Genomic DNA, 22,082 nt, shown 5'->3' with positions numbered 1-22,082 from the left:
AAAAAGGTTATGCTTGTTCCTGGGTTTAGTCTTCACCGGTTTCATGGTTCTCACCTGTTCAGCCCCAATTAAAGATGAAATGCAGAACCAGAACCGAATGTGTTTCCAAATACTGGTACTGGGTCCTTTAAATGGTTTTCGTAAACACCCGTATGTTGCACACCCCTACTTATCAAGTAATATGTTCATTGTCCCTGTTACAAAACTCAATCAGAAGCAGAGACATACACAACCACTAGACCATTATCAAAATCAACTCTTAAGGTGCATAGAGAACAAAATTATGGTTGGAATACAACACCTAAAATACAACCATTCCTGTCTTCTTATTAACAAGAGTTCCACAAACTTAAATCGTTAACAAATTAGTTCAACGCCAATCGATTCATCAATACGTTCACAATCTAACACGATATGATACAACTTAAGTTGTTTTCTAGTTTAACTGTGTAAGTGAGCTAAAGTTGAACCCATCAGTGGTTGTGCACGTCATTTTGAATCCATAATGTATCATCAATTATGCATAATCAGAACCAAAATAAAACTTAACATATAATAAACCAAAACAACATATCATATTGCATATCACAATCCATAACATTCAACAAACTATTAGCTTAAACAAAACACATAAAAAACTTGTTACCAATTTCTTTTTTCAAAGCTCCTCTTGATTCCTCAAATACTCACCCGTATCCGCCTGCCGAATAACCACAAGCCCATTCGGGTCCATCTTCCTACAATCCTGCGTGGACTTAGCCGCAATCCCGAACCCCAACGGCACATCCGACATCGAAAACACGACGACGCCATCATAAGCATTAATATTATCCGTAATCCTCCCTAACCCACCTTTAATCACATCATTCCCATACAAAAAACGACATTTCCGATGTGGGTTTCAACCAAACCTTATGCTTCGCATTCGCCGCCAACAAATTCAAAGCCTGGATCGTTAAATGAAACTTGCCGCTTTTAGTGAACTTGCCGATGGCTGTTCCGAGTGCGACGAGGTTGTCGCGTTTGATGTTGGTGGCACGTTTGACTAGTGATTCGGAGACGTAGTAGACTTTGTTCTTGTGGAGGCGGAAGCAGTAACGGCCGGGGGTTTGGTCGGGGCCTTCGTGTGAGGGAGACTCGACGATGTTTTTGAGGTTGTTGCCGGTGAATTTGAAGAGCTTTTCGAAGACTTGGGTGGTTTCGGATTCGTCTAATGGCCTCATCTCCGGTGGCGGCTGTGGGTTTTGCGGAAGAGAAGATGGTGAACCCTAATCTAGGGTTTAGAGAGAAATTGGGTATTAAATAGTTAGAATATAAAAAGTTGTAATAAATAAAATGAAAAGAAAAGGAATGAATCGTGTCTGGGATCAAATAAAAATAAAATAAGATCCAATTTGATAATTTTGCCACTTTAATTCAAAAGTTTTTTTTTTTTTTAAATTATTTTAACTTTTATTATTATTATTATTATGGTTTAATTCGGGGTCGAACGTGTAATCAGTGTAACACATGTTAACTAGACGTGGGATGCGTAGCTAGCTACTTGTGTCAGACGTATAACCGGCACCTAACGTTTAACCGCTTTACCGGCACATGACGCCTAGTTGTCGTTGGACGTCTTGTTAGTGTAACCGGAATTAAATACGTATGATTGTATCGTTCGACTTTTGTTTTCTTACACAAATTCCCAACCCATAATCTTTTAGAAATGATTATTGCATGTTTTCTTATCTAATTTTAAAGAAGCTACTTAAAAATCAAAACTGTAAGACCAAAACATCTAAGTTGTGCCTTACTTTGAAAGAGTTGGATTAATTACGAGTGTTCATGGTTCGGTTCGAAACCGTTCAAAACCGGCCATCAGTTTGGTTTCGCGGTTGTTTTTTTCTTAGCTTTCGGTCGTTTGGTTTGAAAATTTCCAAACCGTAGTGAACGGTTTGGTTTATGGTTTAAACCGAAACCAAACCGCATAAAATCGGACCGGACCGTATGGCCTATTTATATGTATTTTTTTAATATTTCATAATATATATATACTAGTTTTTTAGGCCGCGTATCACGCGGGTTATTTTTAGGGGTTTTTTATATTATTATGAATATAATTTTTTTTGTAAGAATATATCATAGATGGACTCTAAGAAAGACGGTTATAAACATGATAATCCTATTATATCTGGAAACAAACACCGACACATTAGAATAAGTGTATTGGACATATTCATATGATAACAATGAAATCAGTTTTTGGTTTCGGTTTAGTTTTTTTTTTTTCGTTTTGGTTTCAATTACAGTTTTTTTGGTTTCATTTCGGTTCAATATTTTTTGGTCGTTTCGTGTCAGTTGGATTTAATTAAGGTAAGAAAACTTTTAAACCTAATAATTGCACAAATTACACATTCAAGTTTATCAAAATCAAACAACAATCACAAAAAGAAAGTGTGAAACTGAATCTCTTGATAAACATCATCTTATCTCGATTTTATCAAGAATTACCGAATTTGATTAGAACGTACTTATGGAAACTTTAAGACTGAGAGCTTTATCGCCTCCCATCATTGCAATGGTTGAGAGGGGAAAACACATCATTGCTATAACGACGACAAATAGTTTGACTTTCCTTATTATACACTGTCTCATTGATCACTTTATAATTCCCAAATCACCATATCAGCACCTATGTACTAAGTAACCATAATACTTACCCATTGACTTTGGACATTTACTACACTTTCTGAGCATTCTGGAATGACCGAAATGCCCCTGAATATCCATTGGCCAGAATAATGTTTGAACCTCCTCATAAAATTATTTACCCAAATCAATAATGAAATTTGTTCCCAGCACCAAAAAATATTGTTACCATTTTAGTTCTTCTTCGACGGCTTTTGCAATTTCATTCTTTTGCTCAAAAGTATCATCTGGAATCAGCTTTGGCACAAAAGCCCAAATAACTATGAATATACAACACACCATTTCAAAGAAAATAGTTACATAAACATAGATTATATGCAAAGAATGTGTGTACCATCAAACACGTAGGCTTGAATTTGGGAGCACGTGTTGCTGAATTTATAGAAAGCATCGCTTGCTTTGTTAGCGAGAGCGTGGTATTGAATGGAAGCCACAACATTAACAAAAACATTATCCTGAAAACCAACATTAATTGTTGTTCAAATTACGACACTTCAGCTCATTTTCAAATTAAGCTAGCTTGGCTCGACTCGTTCACATACAAAGCCGCGTTCGATTTTATTTGTTTACAAACCAACTGAGCTCAGTTCTATCGTTTACAAACTGAGTCAATTCGGCTCGGCTCATTTACAAACCAGCCTTTGCAACAGTTGACCATTAATTTCGTTTTATAGCTTTACATATTATCTATAGTCTTTTGAAAGCATGTGCCTGATATTGTGTGACAACATTATTAATGTATTAGTGTACCGTTTTGACCGTATTTAATGAATCAAGTAGAGAAACATCATAGTTAATTTGAATTTAATTATATGTTTTAATCTTTTCACAAATATAAGTGAAAAAATTAGAACAGTGATAACAAAGTTAAAAAACCTGGAATTGGGTTCTAGACGTCTTCAAAACCATACCATGGAGTTTGATTTGGTGGATCATTCAAATGATGTAAACCTAAAATCCGTTTATGAAGCAGATGCAGCCTATGACTAAATTCAAGTCGGAGGAAGAAGAAAACGGGAGGGATTGATTAGAAGGGAGAAGATGGTGGACTAGGTTTTTGGAAGAAGAAAATACAGTCAAGGAGGGGATGATATAACCCATTTTTAGAGATTTGGATTCAGATACCCATGGATACCTACGAAATAAAGGAATTAACGAGAAGCCTTTGTTTAGAATCTAGTGGCTTTACAGGATGGGTGGAGCAATGCAAATATGATTTTATAATAGACAATTAGATATATCTATATATTATAACTAGACATGTGTAGTATTTTGTATTATATATATGTGTATATACATGGACACTACTAAATATGTATCAAAATATTGATAGTAAACAAAAAAAGTGGGCTAAGCCCAAATCGAAAATGCAAGAAACTTTTTTTTGGAACGACCAACTAAGTAACGCTGGGTACTTCGTACGCGGTCTCCATTGGCTAAATGCAAGAAACTTTAACTGGTCTTTTATTTTCTTAAATGAGATTTTTAAAAAAGTAAAAATCAGTTGTTTGTTAAATTATATAAATTATTATGAGTTGTACAATATTAACATATCATGAATTATTTTGGACATTTTGTATGAAGACCGAACAAGCCCAAACCGTGAAACCAAACCGTTATAAACGGTTCGGTTTTGGTTTACGAAAATCAAAAACCGTTACTAACGGTTCCGTTTACGGTTTGACCTGAAAACCGCGAAAACCGAACCGTAAACACCCCTAGGATTAGTTACAAAGTGTGAATGAATGATCATATTTTGAAGTTATATATTTAAAATTAATCTAAGGGGGGTATATTTGGAACTTTAAAAGAATTGACCCTTAAAATAATTTAAGTTACAAATTGACTACACATTGAAGTTTAAAATTGACTACACATGGAAGTCTAAAATTGACTATGATCTAATCTTTGTGATTAACGTAATGCTTGGTTATCGATAAGTATAATGCGTTTGGAACTCATAATTGACAAAGACCTCAATCAATGTTGGAAATAAGGCCTAAGAACATGAATACAAAATTTTGATCTTAACCTAGATTGAATGTCAGAAAAGTAGAGGGAGGGTGAATTGGTATTATTGGATTTTAATAAGCTATTACATTGTTAAACTTTTTTCACAACTCACATTATAAATTAGAAAGAGAAAAGAACTAATATCAAACTCCAATTTCATAAAAGATTTGAAGATGAACTTGCATAAAATGAGACAATGCTTTTATTTATGAATATTTACTCGGTAAAAGCATGTACTTCTTCTAGTCAATATGCAGGGTACATGTAACGCGACAACCTTTGCTCAGCAATTGCCACGAGTGGTTTAGCCAAGTGAATGTCATTATAATTTTCAACAAGTTCAATAGAACGCTTATTACCCAACGCCTCCCATGCGAAACCTTGGATCATCCTTGCTAACAACATTGTAACCATGATTGTGCCTGATGTTATTCCAGGACAACCATGTTTCCCTATGCTAAACGAGATCAACCTCAGGTTATCATCTGAAAGAACCACTTGTTTTCCTTCACTGCACAGATGTCTGTCTAGGTTAAATCACAATGGATCCACCCACACATTTGCATTCCTTCCCAACCCATATCGACGTAGAATTACATGGCTGCCCTTGGGTATAAAATAACCAGCAACCGTAGTATTCACTATTGAAAGATGGGGTATAAGAAAAGGTGCAAAAGGGTACAACCTAAATGCTTCCTTAATGCATGCTTTTATATAATTGAGTTTGGGTATGTGTTGCTCTTCGACTAGCTTTTGGTGACCTACTATATGATCCAACTCCTCGACTGCTCTCTTTAGGGTCATAGGTTTATTGATCATCTCAGCCATTGCCCATTCTATTGCGTTAGATGTATTATCAATTATTGCCATCATTAGTTCCTAAAATGGATAAGACAAATATACTTTAGATATAGAAAAAACAAAATTAACAATTGTCATAAATTCATGTTACTAATTATTCATTGAAAGTTTTTAGCATCACCCCTCATAATCATGCAAACATGCTTATATAACTGAAATGTGCATGCGAGAAACTTACAACAATTTGGGCTTTAATCTCCTCTGAAGTAAGCTTAGGATTTTCAAGTGTAATAAGAACATCAAGCATATCACATTTTTCCTTTCGAGCTCCATCGTTCAACATTTGAATCTGTTCAACGACCAATGGATCATGATACTTTTCAACAATTTTGATCGCGTTCCTCACTATCTTTTCATGGCCATCAAAGTCAGTCTTCCCTATTATCCGTGGGAAGTAATCGGCAACGCTAAACGCGTAAAGATACTCCAAAATAATAAAGAGTGCATTAACATGTTCGGTTTCTTCTTCACCTGCCCCTCCATCTTTCGTTCCTCGCCCAAAGAATCTTTTCCCAAAAACAATATTCACCATTACGTTTGTGAAGAAACACTAACCGGACCCCGGGCAGATTACGGGTAACCTGGGGGTTAGATAGATGTTTCCCACGAGGGGTTAGACCCGGCAAAGATGGTTCTTCTGATAACCTGCAAAACAGACACCGTGAGCTTGTCACTGAGAAGGGGTGGGGGTTCCTCCTTGTGACCACCCTCCGGCGTGAGAATCAGACTAGATTGCTCTTTAAATATAAAAGTATATTAAGAGATTGCTAGAGCAGATATCAGGTATAATATGATGATAATATGATAAGATATGATGGTCATACCATTTGTGGTATTTATAGCCGAAGGTAGGTTTCCAAGGAGGTGTGGCCTGCTGAATAGTATTCCTGTTCTACCAACTGTGGCCTACGCACGTGCCCTGCTGGTAGTTGGTGGGTAGGCAGCGGCTGATAGTGACCAGGCCTGCTGTGTACTATTCCTTTCCCACCAACTGCCGGCTATGCACGTGGTATGGCAGTAGTAGGTGAGTAGGCAGCGGCTAATAGTGACACAGTATAGGAGCATGCTGCTCGCCATACTGTGTCAATAAGCTGTCGTATCTTTAGTCAGATCTTTTGCCCATACCTCGTCAGGTACAGTACAGAAGATCTTCCCGTATCGTACGGACTGGCTTATTTGGGCGGGAGTATTCCCCCTCCCGCCCTTGTGCGGGATTGTTCCCGGCTTTACTCATTCCTTCAGGTGACACTGAATGAGAGCTAAGTGCCTTGTGCGTGTAGCCTTGCTGCGCGGGTGGCCTTCCCTGATGGCTTGTATCCGCAGTTGCGGGAACAGGCGGAGTCCTTCACCATTGGGAGGCATTTCCTGCGGGAACAGCTTGCGTACTGCGCGTAAGGACGTCACGTCTCTGAGCATGGTGGGTCCTGCGGATCCAGTTGGTTTCTGCGCAGACGTCCCTCTTCAAGGTGAGTCTTGCGGGTCCAACTGGGCTCTGCTGGGACCTACCTCTTCAAGTCCCCCCAGTCCAATGTTCTTCTCATGAGTGTTTAATAAAGTGTGGTGAACTTTTGGACTTAAGCAAAGGGTTTTGAAAAGGGTTTTTTAAGGTTTTCCATGGGGATTCTTCCCGCGGAAGTCCTTGTCACTTGCAGAAATTCCCGACTTTCCTGCTTGATCTCTGGGTATGATGCGGGTAGGTCTGTAACCTCCTCGCAAGTCAGGAGCGTTGAGTCCCACTTGTGTGGATTCTCCATGAGGTTTTGGTAGTTTTGAACATAGTGATCAATTATGTTAAAACCACCAATTCCATCCTGGAGCTTCAAACAACGTAGTTCTCGATGTTCCCGCTATGCGGGGATGTTATTTCCGTTTCCGCAAGCATTGCCCAGAAGATCCTTCTTGGTTTCAATTCCCAGCGGAGCGCTAGGTATGTGAAGGGTTTTGCCTTAACACTGTACCCGCGCTCGTCTTACGGTTACTTTACTTCCAAGGTATTCCTGGCGTCAATTCCCTGCGGGTGCTAGGTATGTGAAGGGTTTTGCCTTAACACTGTACCCGCATCCGTCTTACGGTTACTTGGTTGCCAAGTAATTCTTGGCTTCAATTCCCTGCGGGTGCTAGATATGTGAAGGGTTTTGCCTTAACACTGTACCCGCATCCGTCTTACGGTTACTTGGTTGCCAAGGTAAGGGGTATTTTCCCGCTTACTTTTGAATCTTTTTGAATTTTTGAAATTCGAAAGGTTGGTGAAAGGATAAGAACAGTCCAAACCTCTGAAACGTCGTGCGACGGTTTCTTCTGACTGTGTCAGAACGTGCAGGAAGTTATGGTGACGTGACAGTACATGGTCATTCCAGACGCTTTTTCAGGCGCGTAGGCGCCATTTTTCGGGCGCGTGGCCGCGAAATTAATGGTACGCGTCCTTTCAACAGCTGTTGCCAGCTTGCTTTCCGCCACGTGTCATATTTTCATTGCACCTTCGATTTCTCTCTCCTCCGCATTAAATTCATCGCATTAATTGCGATTAGTATATAAAGGGGGAGAGGGTTCTTTGTAATTCACACCTTTCACTTTTCTCTTCATCTCTAGAACGATTTCCGGCGAATACTCATCTTTCAGTCGAGCATTCTCTTGAAATCGTTTTCTTCTTTCTTTTGCAAGATGTCGTCTCGTGATCTCGAATCTACAGCCGATGACAAGAGTACTGCTGGCGAGTGCCAGTGTGCTCTGCCTGGCGATCTGTATCAGTACATCGTCAGGAAGTTCATGCTTGAGTTTCTCGAGCCTGAGTTTCCTGAACCCCACCAGACGGTGTATGATGCCCCCAGAGGCAAGATCGGGGTTTATGCTGCATTCTTTGTTTATGGGAATCTTAGGTTCCCATTGACAAAGTTTGTTTACCGTGTCCTTGAGAGGCACGGTGTGCACCTGACAGAGGTGCACCCGATGGCGATTGCCAAGATTCGGCACTTCGAGTGGGTGTGCCGGATTCTGGGCATTGAGCCCTATGTTGACCGCCTGATGACCTTCTACACTTGGAGGTGCATCCAGGGGTGGTACACGTTGATAACCCGGATTAAGGGTTTGAAGATTTGCGCAACCGAGCGCAGTCTTCGCGCGTGGAAGCGGGAGTTCTTCTTCATATCCGCTCGCGCCATCCCCCTTGCCATGAAGTTCAAAAATGGGCAAGCACTTCCTAGCCTTCACGCCTCCAACTACGAGGAGGCGGAATGGTTTTCGAAGATTTCCCGGGTCCAATCTCCGGTTTACCGGTTTGCGGAGTCCGGGATGGTGATGTTGGGGATGAGCCGGGTGTGGAAGGAGGCGGATGCGCAAAAGGTCCCAATCGTCCTTGAATACGGTTCGAACTCTGTTCCTTACGGTATGCTTTGTTTCTTATTGTTGATTCTGAATTTCTTATAACTTTTTTCCTGTTTATTTCAGAGGGGAACGACTTGCAGTCGCTCCTGAACCCGCGGGAGGCTGACGGTCCCGCTCGGATGGGTACTCGCGCTCTAGACGAGAACGAGTTGCCCATCCTAGAACAAACTGCGGATCGGTTCGTGGAGGTCTACCCGCTAGGCCACAAGATCCTGAGCGCCAGGCGGCCAGGTAAGGCGCTATTCAACCCTCGACCCCTCAATGTTGAAACCTCTGCTGGAATTCCTCTAATCGTATGTTCTGATGAGGAATCCGCAGATGGTCCTCCGTTGGTGCGGAAGAAGAAGGCTGCCGTCGGGAAGGGGAAGGAGAAGGTGGCCTCCACTGCCGATCCGGCGCCTCGGTCTGATTCGGAGGCCGAGAGCGAAGAGGTGGCGGGGAATCCCGGTGGTGATAAGACCACCGCTCCGGAGGCTGCGACTGTCACCTCCGGAGAGCCCAAGAAGACGACGGTAACCGGCACAAAGAGGCCGGCTCCATCGGGTTCGTCCCCGCCTCTCCGTACCATTAGGCTCAAGAAAACCCGTAAGTACAGACTTTATCTTTTAACTTCATAGCTTAATATCATTAACACTTATCTTCTTTACGCAGGCGTGGATGTTGACGCATTCCAGGGTGGAGCGCAGAGGAGTACCTCTCCGCCAATGACGGTAGGCTTGGTCAGCCTACATGAGGCGACGACCCAGGCGCCTGCGCCTGCTTCCGCTGGTTCAGTTGCTCACTCCTTTGAGCCGACTGTTCCAGCTGAGATGACGTCACCGCCGGCTGTGAGTGCTATTTTTACAGCATCTTTCACCGAGCCGGCGGTTATTATTGCTGCGAATTCCGCGGCGGCTGCTACTATGCCCCCGTCATCGGCAACGACGGCCGATCCATCAGGTACGCATGGGGTTTCACGCCAATCTCTGCCACCTTCCCATCTGCCTGACCTCTTGGATGTATTTCCCTTGGGTTCAGGTGATGGGTTCGGCGGCTATCGGCCTGTTATTGACCCTACAGGTGCGTAGGGTTCTTTTGGCCCTTTTCATATATATATATATATATATATATATATATATATATATATATATATATATATATATATATATATATATATTTATATCATCTTTTCCTAACTGCTTTATGTTTTTTGCAGTGTCGGATTCCAATGAAGTGTATGTTCCACGTTGGAACATTCGCCGAGGAACAACCCTTCGCACCCCTGTGGAGTGCGTGGAATGGGCTCGTCACGCTGCTCCCAGTGGTGCGTTGGGGGAAGCCATGGCTAGCTACCAGGAGGGTAGGCTAACCAATGAGCTTCGGGTTCTCCTAGCCCGGATGCAGCCGCGCGTCGAGCTGCTTTGTCGTGAAAACGACAAGTTAAAAGCAGCTCGCCTTAAAGAAGTGGCTCAGGCGCGGGCTGTCCGGGAGGAGAACCAAAGGCTTTCCGCAGTGGCTGCGGAAAAGGAGAAGGCCTTCAAGGCCCTCGAGGTTGAAGTTCAGGCTCGACTCGAGGCCCGTTCCAAGGCTGCCCAAGCTGTTAATGAACAGCTTCGGCTGGCTAAGGAAACTGCGAGGAACGCAACCGAGAGGGCCACCAAGGCTGAAGCTGTTGCTGAGCCTCTACGAGTGGAGAATGAAGAGCTTAAAGCAAAATTAGAGGCTCTCCAGCAGGCTCATGATGCCTTGGCGATGGAAGACGCCAAAAAGCTCCAGGAGATCTTGGACCAGAGGGGGGTGCTTGACCATACCGAGCGGAAGCTAAAGGGCGTCGAAGAGGCTGCGGCTAAAGAAGTGTTGCTTGCCAACCTCAACAAGAGTGAAGCCGAACGCGCCCATAACGAAGCTCAAGCTGCCCTCCAAGAAGCTCTGGTTGCCAAGGAATGGCTTCTTCGAGAAGCGTTGTCTCAGGTAATGTTTTCATGTCTTTACGCTTTTCTTTGTAAATAGAAAAGGTTTTGACACTTGTATATTTTCTTTTGTAGGTTGTGCATCGAGTCTTCACCGAGACGTCTTATGACGATGCTATGAGCGCAGCCCTCAACGCTTCTCACGAGGATGGGGAAAAGGCCGGCTTCCTGCTTGGTCTAGGGTTCGTTGAGAAAGGCATCCCGCCTTCCAACTTCCCTTTATTCGATGTAGATACTGAAGCTGTATACGACCAAGCAGTGAATCAATATGCCGCCTTCCCGCATCCGGTGGTGGAGAAGGTAAACGAAGTTGCTGCTGCTGATGATGGGCTAGCTATCCTTAAAGCTTTCATTGAACTGCCACGCTCTACTGATGGTGCTGGTCCAAGTGGAAGTGGCCCTGAAGCCTGATCCCGAAGATCCCTTCCCACTGCTAGGATAGATTTAGCTTGTATAGATTTATTTTCTTTTAGGCGGGTAGTTACCCGGCCATTCTTGTAATGAGTCATTGTGAAATATAAATCTTTGTGCGGGTAAGACCGATGTTTTCTCTGTATTCCTTGCTTTATAAACGTTATATGACTTGCATACTTCAGTTTAAATTAGCAATTTTCCAAGTGTTTAGAATAAGTTAACCTTTGAACGTGGTAGATAATAGGTGTGAAGTGTTGCTTCCTCTTTCGTGATTGTGCGGGTAGGACCGTCACTTGCACTTAGTAGGATGGCTAAACTTTACCTATATATGACCTGCGTGTAGGTTTTCCTCATCCTTTCTTGGAATTTCTAAGTGTTTAGGATAAGTTAACCTTTGAACGTGGTAGATAATAGGTTGAAGTTTTGCTTCCTCTTTCGTGATTGTGCGGGTAGGACCGTCGCTTGCACTTAGGATGGCTAAACTTTACTTATATCTGACCTGCGTGTAGGTTTTCCTCATCCTTTCTTAGAATTTCTAAGTGTTTAGGATAAGTTAACCTTTGAACGTGGTAGATAATAGGTTGAAGTTTTGCTTCCTCTTTCGTGATTGTGCGGGTAGGACCGTCACTTGCACTTAGTCAAATGGCTAAACTTTACCTATATCTGACCTGCGTGTAGGTTTTTCTCATCCTTTTGTTAGAAATTTTCTTGAATAAGTTAATCGTTCGCCGCGTAGTTGTCAACAGGTTAGTGTTCAGTTTCCTCTCATGATTCATGCGGATAGACCGGCACTTTCATTTAATGGGATGACTGAACTTTTCCCCTTCGACTGACCTGCGTGAAGGTTTGCCGTTTTTTGGGTTTATGCGGGTTTTGCCGCCTTCCCCATGCAACTACTTTTCACGTAATTATGCGGTGAAAACCGGCATATTCGTGTTGGAAGTTCATAAAAGTATCAGCATCGATGTTCTAAGGAGAATCATTTCCATTAAAAGTGGCTCTTGGCCTTTTCTTTACAAATTTGGAATTGATTTACATGCAAACTATGTAAATGAGCTCCCTTCCATGTTGCTGGGATGGGAGTGCCATCGAGCCGATACGCACCTGGTTCGGGATCTCGTTCTTTACGCAGCATGTAGTCTCCTCATTGAAGCTGGAATTTTTATTCGTGTTTTCCCCAGCTGGGGTTCTACACGCATCCGCCTGCTCAGCGTTCATTGCGCCACGAGGTGCGCGAGCGTCCCATCTCTGACAAATGCTTCGACCATGTCTTTTACGTCTATGCATTCTTCGGTGTTGTGGCCTTTTGTCCTGTGAAAGTCACAGTATTTGCTCCGATCAGCATTGTGACGATGTCGGATTATTGGAGGCTTTGGCCATGGGAGCTCCTCAGTGGCGAATATCTCGGTGACGCTTTTGGTGAGCGGCGTCCATCTGGAGTTCTGGTTCGACAGTACGTTATCCCTTCCGCCTAACCGATGTTGCAAGCCGGATGAGGTGTCAAAGTTTACCCTTGACTGCCAAATGCCTAGCTTTCGCTTTTTGTTTAATCGGGCAGTAAGGACGTTGTCTTCCCTTGTTTTCTGGGTGTAGAGGTTTGTGCTCTGAGGGAGATCTCTACCCAGTTGCTTCTCCGTTTCCGCAAAGCGTTTAGCTGCTGTCATGATGGCATCCCATGTGGATGGCATGCCATCTTTACCCGTTAAGGTGCGGATGAGCTCCGGGTCGTTCGCGCCCTGGATGAAAGCAGCGCGAACAAGATCTTCGCTAATGTTGCCCAGACTTAGCTTCTTCGAGTTGAAGCGAGTGATGAAGTCTAGCAAAGATTCATCTTCCTCTCGAATGCATTTGAGGATTGTCCATTGCTCCTCGGTATACTTTCTTTGCTGGCTGAAGTGTTAGCTAAACTTCTGTTGGAAGTTTGCCCAGTCGTAGATGTGGTTGACCGGTAGACGATCGAACCACGCTCTAGCAGCCCCAACAAGCGTCATTTGGAACATGTAACACCACGTAGGTTCCGTCCAACTACTGACGGTTGCCCCGCTATGAACCTGTTCAAATGATCGTCTGGATCAGATATACCATCATATGTGCCTATGCTGGACATTTGTTTGGCACTTTTTGGGGCAATTGCTTCCGCAATGTCCCTTGCAAATTTGGACGTTCCCGCATTTGCAACGTTTGGTCTGAATGTTTTGGAGAAGTCACGTGGACTTCCACCTGTGTTTTTTGGTTTGAAGGCTTCCAAAATGCCTTCTCGGTTGGGAGTCCGTTTCCTTACGCTTCCCTTTCGCCCTATGGCGAGGGTTCGCGTCGGAGTCGGATTCCTCCGAGTCATCGTCCGAGTATTCTTCGAATTCGTCGGCCTGTTGGACGGAACGCAAGCGTTCGTCCAACTCAGCTTGGAATTCCTTTTGACGTGCCTCCGCCCATGCCTTAACTTCATCGAGAGTTTGGCGGGGGAGTCTTGTTCGTTTCTCAAACTGGGTATCGGTGAATCCCAGTGAGCGATTATTTACTGCACTTGCCCCAGCTGGGGTAGTGTTCGTAAAATTTACTTCACTTGCCCCGGCTTGGGTAACCGGGGTAGTGTTTGTAAAAACTGTGTAGCCGGTATTCCCTTCAGTAGCTGGGGTTGTGGTTACCGGAGTTTCTTTAACCATCTTTCCAGAAGTTTGAAAAGGCTGGAGAAAAATGAAGTTCTAGCTTTATGCACGGATGGCGCCAATGAAAAAACACTAACCGGACCTCGGGCAGATTACGGGTAACCTGGGGGTTAGATAGATGTTTCCCACGAGGGGTTAGACCCGGCAAAGATGGTTCTTCTGATAACATGCAAAACAGACACCGTGAGCTTGTCACTGAGAAGGGGGGGGGGGGTTCCTCCTTGTGACCACCCTCCGGCGTGAGAATCAGACTAGATTGCTCTTTAAATATAAAAGTATATTAAGAGATTGCTAGAGCAGATATCAGGTATAATATGATGATAATATGATAAGATATGATGGTCATACCATTTGTGGTATTTATAGCCGAAGGTAGGTTTCCAAGGAGGTGTGGCCTGCTGAATAGTATTCCTGTTCTACCAACTGTGGCCTACGCACGTGCCCTGCTGGTAGTTGGTGGGTAGGCAGCGGCTGATAGTGACCAGGCCTGCTGTGTACTATTCCTTTTCCACCAACTGCCGGCTATGCACGTGGTATGGCAGTAGTTGGTGAGTAGGCAGCGGCTAATAGTGACACAGTATAGGAGCATGCTGCTCGCCATACTGTGTCAATAAGCTGTCGTTTCTTTAGTCAGATCTTTTGCCCATACCTCGTCAGGTACAGTACAGAAGATCTTCCCGTATCGTACGGACTGGCTTATTTGGGCGGGAGTATTCCCCCTCCCGCCCTTGTGCGGGATTGTTCCCGGCTTTGCTCATTCCTTCAGGTGACACTGAATGAGAGCTAAGTGCCTTGTGCGTGTAGCCTTGCTGCGCGGGTGGCCTTCCCTGATGGCTTGTATCCGCAGCTGCGGGAACAGGCGGAGTCCTTCACCATTGGGAGGCATTTCCTGCGGGAACAGCTTGCGTACTGCGCGTAAGGACGTCACGTCTCTGAGCATGGTGGGTCCTGCGAATCCAGTTGGTTTCTGCGCAGACGTCCCTCTTCAAGGTGAGTCTTGCGGGTCCAACTGGGCTCTGCTGGGACCTACCTCTTCAGTTTGCAAAGAAGTGTCTGCTCACTACACGAATGTTTATTAACGCCCCATCATCGATAGCATCTTGGTTCTCTATTTGGTTACATATGTACCTAAGCAATTGGTCTGCTTCTTCGTCACGTTTCGGTTGGAGCCATTTTTGTATTGATGGTGAAAGTATCTCCCGACTTACAACTCTTCTCATCTTCCTCCATTGTTCTCCAAATGGGGACATGCTAGCAGTGAGATATCCACCACTTGCCACATAGACTGAAATGGCTTCAGGCCTTGAAATGAATATGTCGTCTTGTTTCTTGAGTAATTCACATGCTATATCTGGGGACGAAACCACAATGATGTGAGTAGATGGTCCTGGACGGATGCAAAGGATTGAGGTGTCAAACTAGTCCATAAGCTTATGGATCCATCTAAATGTTGGTTTATTTAAGAGCATTTAAATGGCACGCCCAAAAAACGGTAAAGGAGTTGGGCCTGGTGGTAATGGATGTTGGTTGCTTGAAGATTTGTTATTTAAAAACCAACCAACAGATAAGAATAGGAAGACAATGAGAATGATGGCTAAATACATGATTAGTAATGTTGAATGATGGTTAAATACATGATTAGTAATGTTGAAGATGCAGTATGTTAGAATGTGAATTAGAAAACAAGTCAAGGATTTAAATAAACCCAAGAAGTTTTGAGTGGCAATGAACATATAAATTTGGATAAACATTATCTATAAGAAATTAAGAATGACTCTGAAGTCTAGAATAATTTTATCATAAGAATATAAGAAATTTATTACATCATTAATGTGTTACTGCATCTATATATTAGGTCAAAAATTATAAATTAGAACTTAAATAAATAAAATATATATACAATACTAAATAAAGAGTATCATCAACCGAAATTACTTATAAATATCAAGTTTTGAAATTTACCAACGAATTATCGAACTGTCTCTACAAAACAAAAAAAAGCGAAAGATGATAAACAAATCATCCGGTAATTTGTTAACACAAAGACATATTAACATAATAACATCAGATTCCATTAATAGGGAATACAAATGGTTTATTAACCGAACATACGCAAGAAAGTCCTAATCCTATAGACATAATTTATTAGGGTACAATGTATCGATGGTAAACTATCAAAGTTTTTACCGTACAAGCTTTTCAGTAGGGATGGTAATGAGACGGGTTTAGACCGGGTATTGTATATCCATACCCGCTTGTAAATTAGTCTCATACCTGACCCATTATCCATCAGGTATGTGGGAGGTATTTACCATCGGGTATTGGGTACAACCGTTAGTTTGTAAAAAAAAATTATTTAAGATTTCTAAGTGTATTTTCTAATCATTATAATTATAGTATATATTTGTTATTTATATATAAACTATTACCAATTAAAATAAGACACGTTACGCACATATAAACGTTATCATAAATAAATAATATTACTCTAATCTGTATATAACTTTATGTATAAACTTGATAACATGTAACATGTAAGTAATATTTTTTAAATTCTTATGTTAAATACAATTTTTTTTTCATATAGCGAACCTACAAAAATGAAGTATTATTAGACAAATGTTAAGGAAAAACAGAATTAATAATTAAAAATTTCCGGGTATGTAGTTCGGGTAAGTTGGTATGTGTCATCGGGTAATCGGGCTAGGTATCACCAAATCCCAAAGCCGGGCTTAGGTTATTTTGCCATCCATACTTCTCAGTCATTTATTGGTATAAGAAAATTTATCGATGGATAATGCTGACTAGAATAGAAGGTAAGACGATACCCAAAAAGAATTATTTGAATAATTTGTTTTTACGATCGGACCAGATGTATTGGGCGGTTTAGAAGGGTGGAAAAGCCCCATAACAACCGGAACACCGCCCCCGACCGCTATGGGGGCTTTTTGAGGTGCAAATTTGTCACACCCTAGTTTAAGGCATAGGCGTGCGACCACAAGTTGGTACTTGTTTTGTAAAATTTCAGAGTTGCGGTTTATTTTTAGCGGAAGACTTTGGTTAAAATAAAATATAAATTTATTTGAAAACTTCTCGGATAATAAATACCCAAGTGTTTGATTTATTAATCATGTTTAAATCTTGTTATAATATTTTCATAATTTAAAACTGAACCATCATTACCTTGCGAGCATCTAACTCCATGAATGTCTATAATTCTTTGCTACATGTACTCATCTGTTTTCCTAAAAAGTGGAGAAAATACGTCAGCTATATGCTGGTGAACACGTATGACTCCAAAAATATTTGAATGACATTACAATACAATTATAGTTTTCTGTACACCCAGCAGTAGTATTTATACTTCTGGGCTTTGTACCACTACCCTACACACACACAAGAGTTGCCGAGGCATGGTAGCCCCTGAAAGGATAACTAGTTATGACTGTTAGTCCGCGACCACTTAGCCTTTGATTGTTTAGACTGAACAGTTATGTATGGATCCGGACACATCTGTAATTGGTCTGAATTGCTTTTATTTTATATCTTGTATTATAATGTTTTTAGAGATCATGTAATCTCATGTAAACGTTGACTGACTTTTTAAAACAAACACCCGTCCATCTTATCGAGTATAAATATGTTTTGATTGATTGAAAAGGTTAACGCATTCACCTGTACCGTCGGTGTGCGTTTGAAACATTGACTGTGAATGATTAATTGATTGATTGACTGATTGATTAACCTATAATGAAATATGTATATATAAATATCTGGATCGTCTCTTGATCCGGCTATAGACCTTTAGTCTGGTTTTGATAGCTTTAAACCTTAATTGATCATTTGTTTGAATAAAATATTTAGACCTGTAGTCTGTTAGTTTATTTACTAATCATATGCTGAGTTTCTTCTTCATGAAGAAACATCTATAATCTGTTTCTTCTTCAAGAAGAAACGTTTATTGACTGCTACATTTGAATGTAAAGTATTATGTTTCTTAATCATGAAGAAACAATATATCCTTATGAATGTAAAATTTGTGTTTCTTAATTGTGAAGAAACATTACTATAATCCTTTGTATGTTTAAAGCTTATGTAAACATAATTATGAACAAGGGTTGGGCTATACTCCTGACTATGGTCTAAGCTATGTATAATAATAAAATAATGACTTAGGCAGAACCCAGACCTTACACAGGTATTTGAAGTTATATACTTAAGCTTGTATGAGTAACACTTCTACTCTATGTCGCGTATGGTTGCTTAAATTGTCAGAACTTCAGGGTTGGCACGCAAAACGAAGCGACATATGGTGGCTGTCGTGACGTGCATGTAATTCGAGATAGAATGTCGGGTTATCTTTAGGTGGCACACACTTCGAGGAAACGTCGGTTATTTGGCACGGTTTACGAGGTTCTATGCGTTGAACGATACTCGACACGCAAAACGAGGTAGATAGAGTAAATTCTAGAGAGAGAAAGTTTTGGTGTGAGGAATGAATGAGCCGTTAGCTCCCCTTTATAGGCTGATTTGCAACCCATCGCGATACGCGATGGGTCTTGATAATCCTGTCGCGTATCGCGGCGCCGTATATTCTCCGCCACCATCCTACATGCTGACACGTGTCCGTTAACTCATCAAGGTTCATCGGGATACGCGATGACCTGTCTTCTATGCTCATCGCGTATCGCGATGGCTTCCAGAATTAAATCTTTCACTTTTGGTCCCTTGTCTTTTAGTAGCTTGTCACTTCTAGGCCTAACTCTCATTGTCTAAAAATACTAAGGCGACTCACGGCGATGCGGGCGTGCACCATCAAAGCGCCACATTGCACCCAACACCCGAGCCCGTGCCCGTGCGCGTCGGGTGCTGCACACCCTCTGCTAGAACCACTGGGTGCATACTATAGTTCTCTCTCTGATCCTTTGATTGAGAGTTTTCTTCAACGACTATAAGGAAAAGTTAGTCATGGCCTTTATTAACCCCCCATACCAAGATAGTGTTGCCAACCAAAATACCATTATAACACAATATCAAAGTAGTGTTTCCCTTTTAAATTATTAACACCACGATGAATAATTATCTAAACAAATAACTAGAACAGACTCTAGTGATGTTGTAGAACTTCGTTTTGCTCTTCTTTGATTTTGATCTCTTTTTCAATTTGATGCTTGAATGATGTTGAACCAAGAGAGAGATTTAGTTGATAAGCTAGTATGTGTATTGGACTATTAGTTAGAGCAAAAGGTGTAAGGCCCCTAAGCCAGACACCTTACCGCTATTTGATTTACTCGTAGAACATAATTTTAAACTAGAAATTTTATTACATAACACAAAGGAAACATTCAACATACAATATATAACATAATGCCATACTTTATATATAACTATAACACCCTAACAACTTTACTTAGTATTATTTATTTTTTACTATTATTATGATTATTATCAGTTTTATTATTATTATTATTATTTTCAATATTTATTTATTTTTTCTTTAGATTCTTTAGTTAGTACTAAATACTAAACTATTCTAATATCCTATTTTATATGTTATTTGATTTACTATTATTTTGTTTGGTCTAGAACTAGGGATCTCGCTGGAAGCATTCCTTCTATCCCAGGATGAAGATAAGGTTTTGTTTATATCTCACCATCTCCAGACCTACTCCTAATAGCTTTTGTTATTTGTATGATATATTGGATATGTTGTTGTTATTGTTATTGTTGTAACCGTTTGAAGACTCTTGCTTTAATGCAAGTACTAAACATGATTTTGTTTTTTAGCAATATTATGAACTTCGTGTAACTGTAATTACAAAATCACTTTCAAAATGGTTGTTACGATGATATGATCACTCGTTTAAGAGCTTGAACACACGCCACCGTCTATCAAAATAGTTCACTTTCAAAGATGATCTGCCACATCACTGATACATAGGTGAAAAGCACCCCCATAAAATATGTGTAATGGTTTCATATATTCAGTTAGGGCCGGCCCGGGGTGTGTGCGAGTAACACATTCGGCCGAGGCACGTAATTTTTGGTATATATATATATCGGTAAATGACTCTGAGTCAAACGGCGCTGTCAATTGATCGACTTGGTCATTAATTTCGGTGTCTAAAACTCGCCAGAAAAGTAGGTTCATATGTGCAGGAATGTCAGATGGCCGTAGACAACAGAAGCGCATGTGAAGTTAGAATTTGTTTCAAATAAAGTTTTAGGATATGGTAAGACTGCCCTGACTTATTTAAATATTAATTAAACAAAAAAAAGTTTACAACATAAATTTTCACTACGCTTGTAAATGAAAACTTACCTTTTGAAGTAAAACTTTTCGCTCACATTCCTTTGCAGCTTTGCCGCACGCGAAACCCTCTGGCCACGTGCAATCATTACCAAAGTTGTTCTCATAGTTTAAAATATGCCTAAAAGTTCATATTTACCTCGCTTTCGTTAGAGCATTTTACCATATGTTGAACTGTCTTAATACACACATGTTGTCTCATTTGGCTTACTAGTCACGTCAACATTTAAGTTTTACAGTTTATTTAACTAACCTCTGTAATTGGTTTATAAAGAAATAATAAAATAGATTTATAATCAGTATTTACAAATGAATCCTCACTAAAACGGATGGCATTTGAAACCGGTTGACGCGTAATTATTGTGTCTTTATAAATTAAGAGAGGATGTTGATTCATATATAGTTTTTTTTAAATGACATTACTAATTTGAAAACATTAAAACGCGATGAAGTGTCATATTCCACCATTTGAGACGGCGAAATACATAGTTTCCATCATTAACGCATCTGTACACCTAGTATCCACAAGTTTTTTTTTCTCAACCTACTAATCCAAAAAAGAAATCGAGATAGGGATGACTACAAAGTCAAGTTTTAAGAAAAGACAAAAGTAGCATATGCTCTTTATTTCATAATTATATTTATTATTTATATATTCATCACTTTTTGTTTATTTTAATTATACTTCACCCTTAACTTGATAACTTCTATTTCAACAACAAACATTTTTATAATCCTTTAAACAATTTTAAAAACTTAAGCTTTTATTAAACTAACTATATTATATTAATTCTCATAATTATGAATTAATAACTTGTATAAGCATTTAATTTTATGGTTTTATAAATTGGGGTATTATATTACTACTATATTTTTGCTATGTTTATTGTTATAACATTAACCGTCTTTTATAAAAAAAAAATAGCTTATATGTTTCGTTATTCATTAAGGCCTATGAGCCTTTTTTATTTTGGCTCGACCGAGGTATACAAATTCTCGGAGACGGCCTCGTATTCGGTGAAAAGGGGTAACTTTTTCCCCACCTACGCCCACCCGGCACCCTCCCACAGTGTTGCCTTAAACCCCTTGTAAACGCTCACGCCGTAGCTGAAATATTCTATTAAAGTATGCTACAAATTTTTTTTATCAACAAACGATGCGTTGAATAGGTGTAACCGTGGTCAAGTTAGAAACGAAACATCATATTGTGACTCTGGTTGAAAAGTTTCGATTTCGTCACTATTTGTATAAATCTACTGGATTCTTAGCTTGATTAAGGATATCCTACTAGGAAATGTTAGTATCATAAGTCATCTTGCTGTCCACAAGTATAGCGATGCGTCCACCATCAATTTTTAGTATGAGTGTATAGGACATTACAATGCATTTTGGGAGGACTGTTAGGACATGATTGTAAGGTAATTGACAATTACGGTCACGAGCTAATTCTGAATTACAATTACAAATGTGCCCTTCCGGGATTCCTATGACGTAGATTATTGTCCATCCTAATAACTAATAAGTTTCAGTAATAATACCTTTTGTCCAAGTAAATGTGAACATGATTTTCTAATTTTTTTGAGAAATTCCCGTTATGCTATATTTGTGATTATCTGTTTTCTGACCTAAAAGTTTCGAGGTCGAAATTTTCAATAAGGGGCAATAGCTGAAGTAACCGTAGTTAAAAAAAAATAAGCACAAAAAATGTATAATAAATCAAAATAAAATTATAATATAATACCAAGAGAAATCTGCAATTTTCCTCCCTGGTTTATATCGTCGCTGGATGGAATAGCC

The 22,082-nt window shown here is 40.6% G+C and overlaps 2 pseudogenes; both read right to left on the bottom strand.

Moving 5' to 3' along the window:
* Positions 1-553: 553 nt before the first annotated feature.
* Positions 554-1,259, bottom strand: LOC143563936 (uncharacterized; annotated as a pseudogene).
* Positions 1,260-4,919: 3,660 nt separating this feature from the next.
* On the bottom strand, positions 4,920-15,459 carry LOC143563935 (isoleucine N-monooxygenase 2-like; annotated as a pseudogene).
* Between the last annotated feature and the right edge of the window lie 6,623 nt (positions 15,460-22,082).

Source organism: Bidens hawaiensis, unplaced genomic scaffold (genome assembly GCF_021521415.1).
Source record: "Bidens hawaiensis isolate Kalapana, Puna unplaced genomic scaffold, B.hawaiensis_p1.1 tig00021672_1, whole genome shotgun sequence".
In the NCBI taxonomy this organism is placed as follows: domain Eukaryota; kingdom Viridiplantae; phylum Streptophyta; class Magnoliopsida; order Asterales; family Asteraceae; genus Bidens; species Bidens hawaiensis.
The sequence above is the reverse complement of the archived record's forward strand: the minus strand, read 5'-3'. Positions and strand labels throughout refer to the sequence as shown.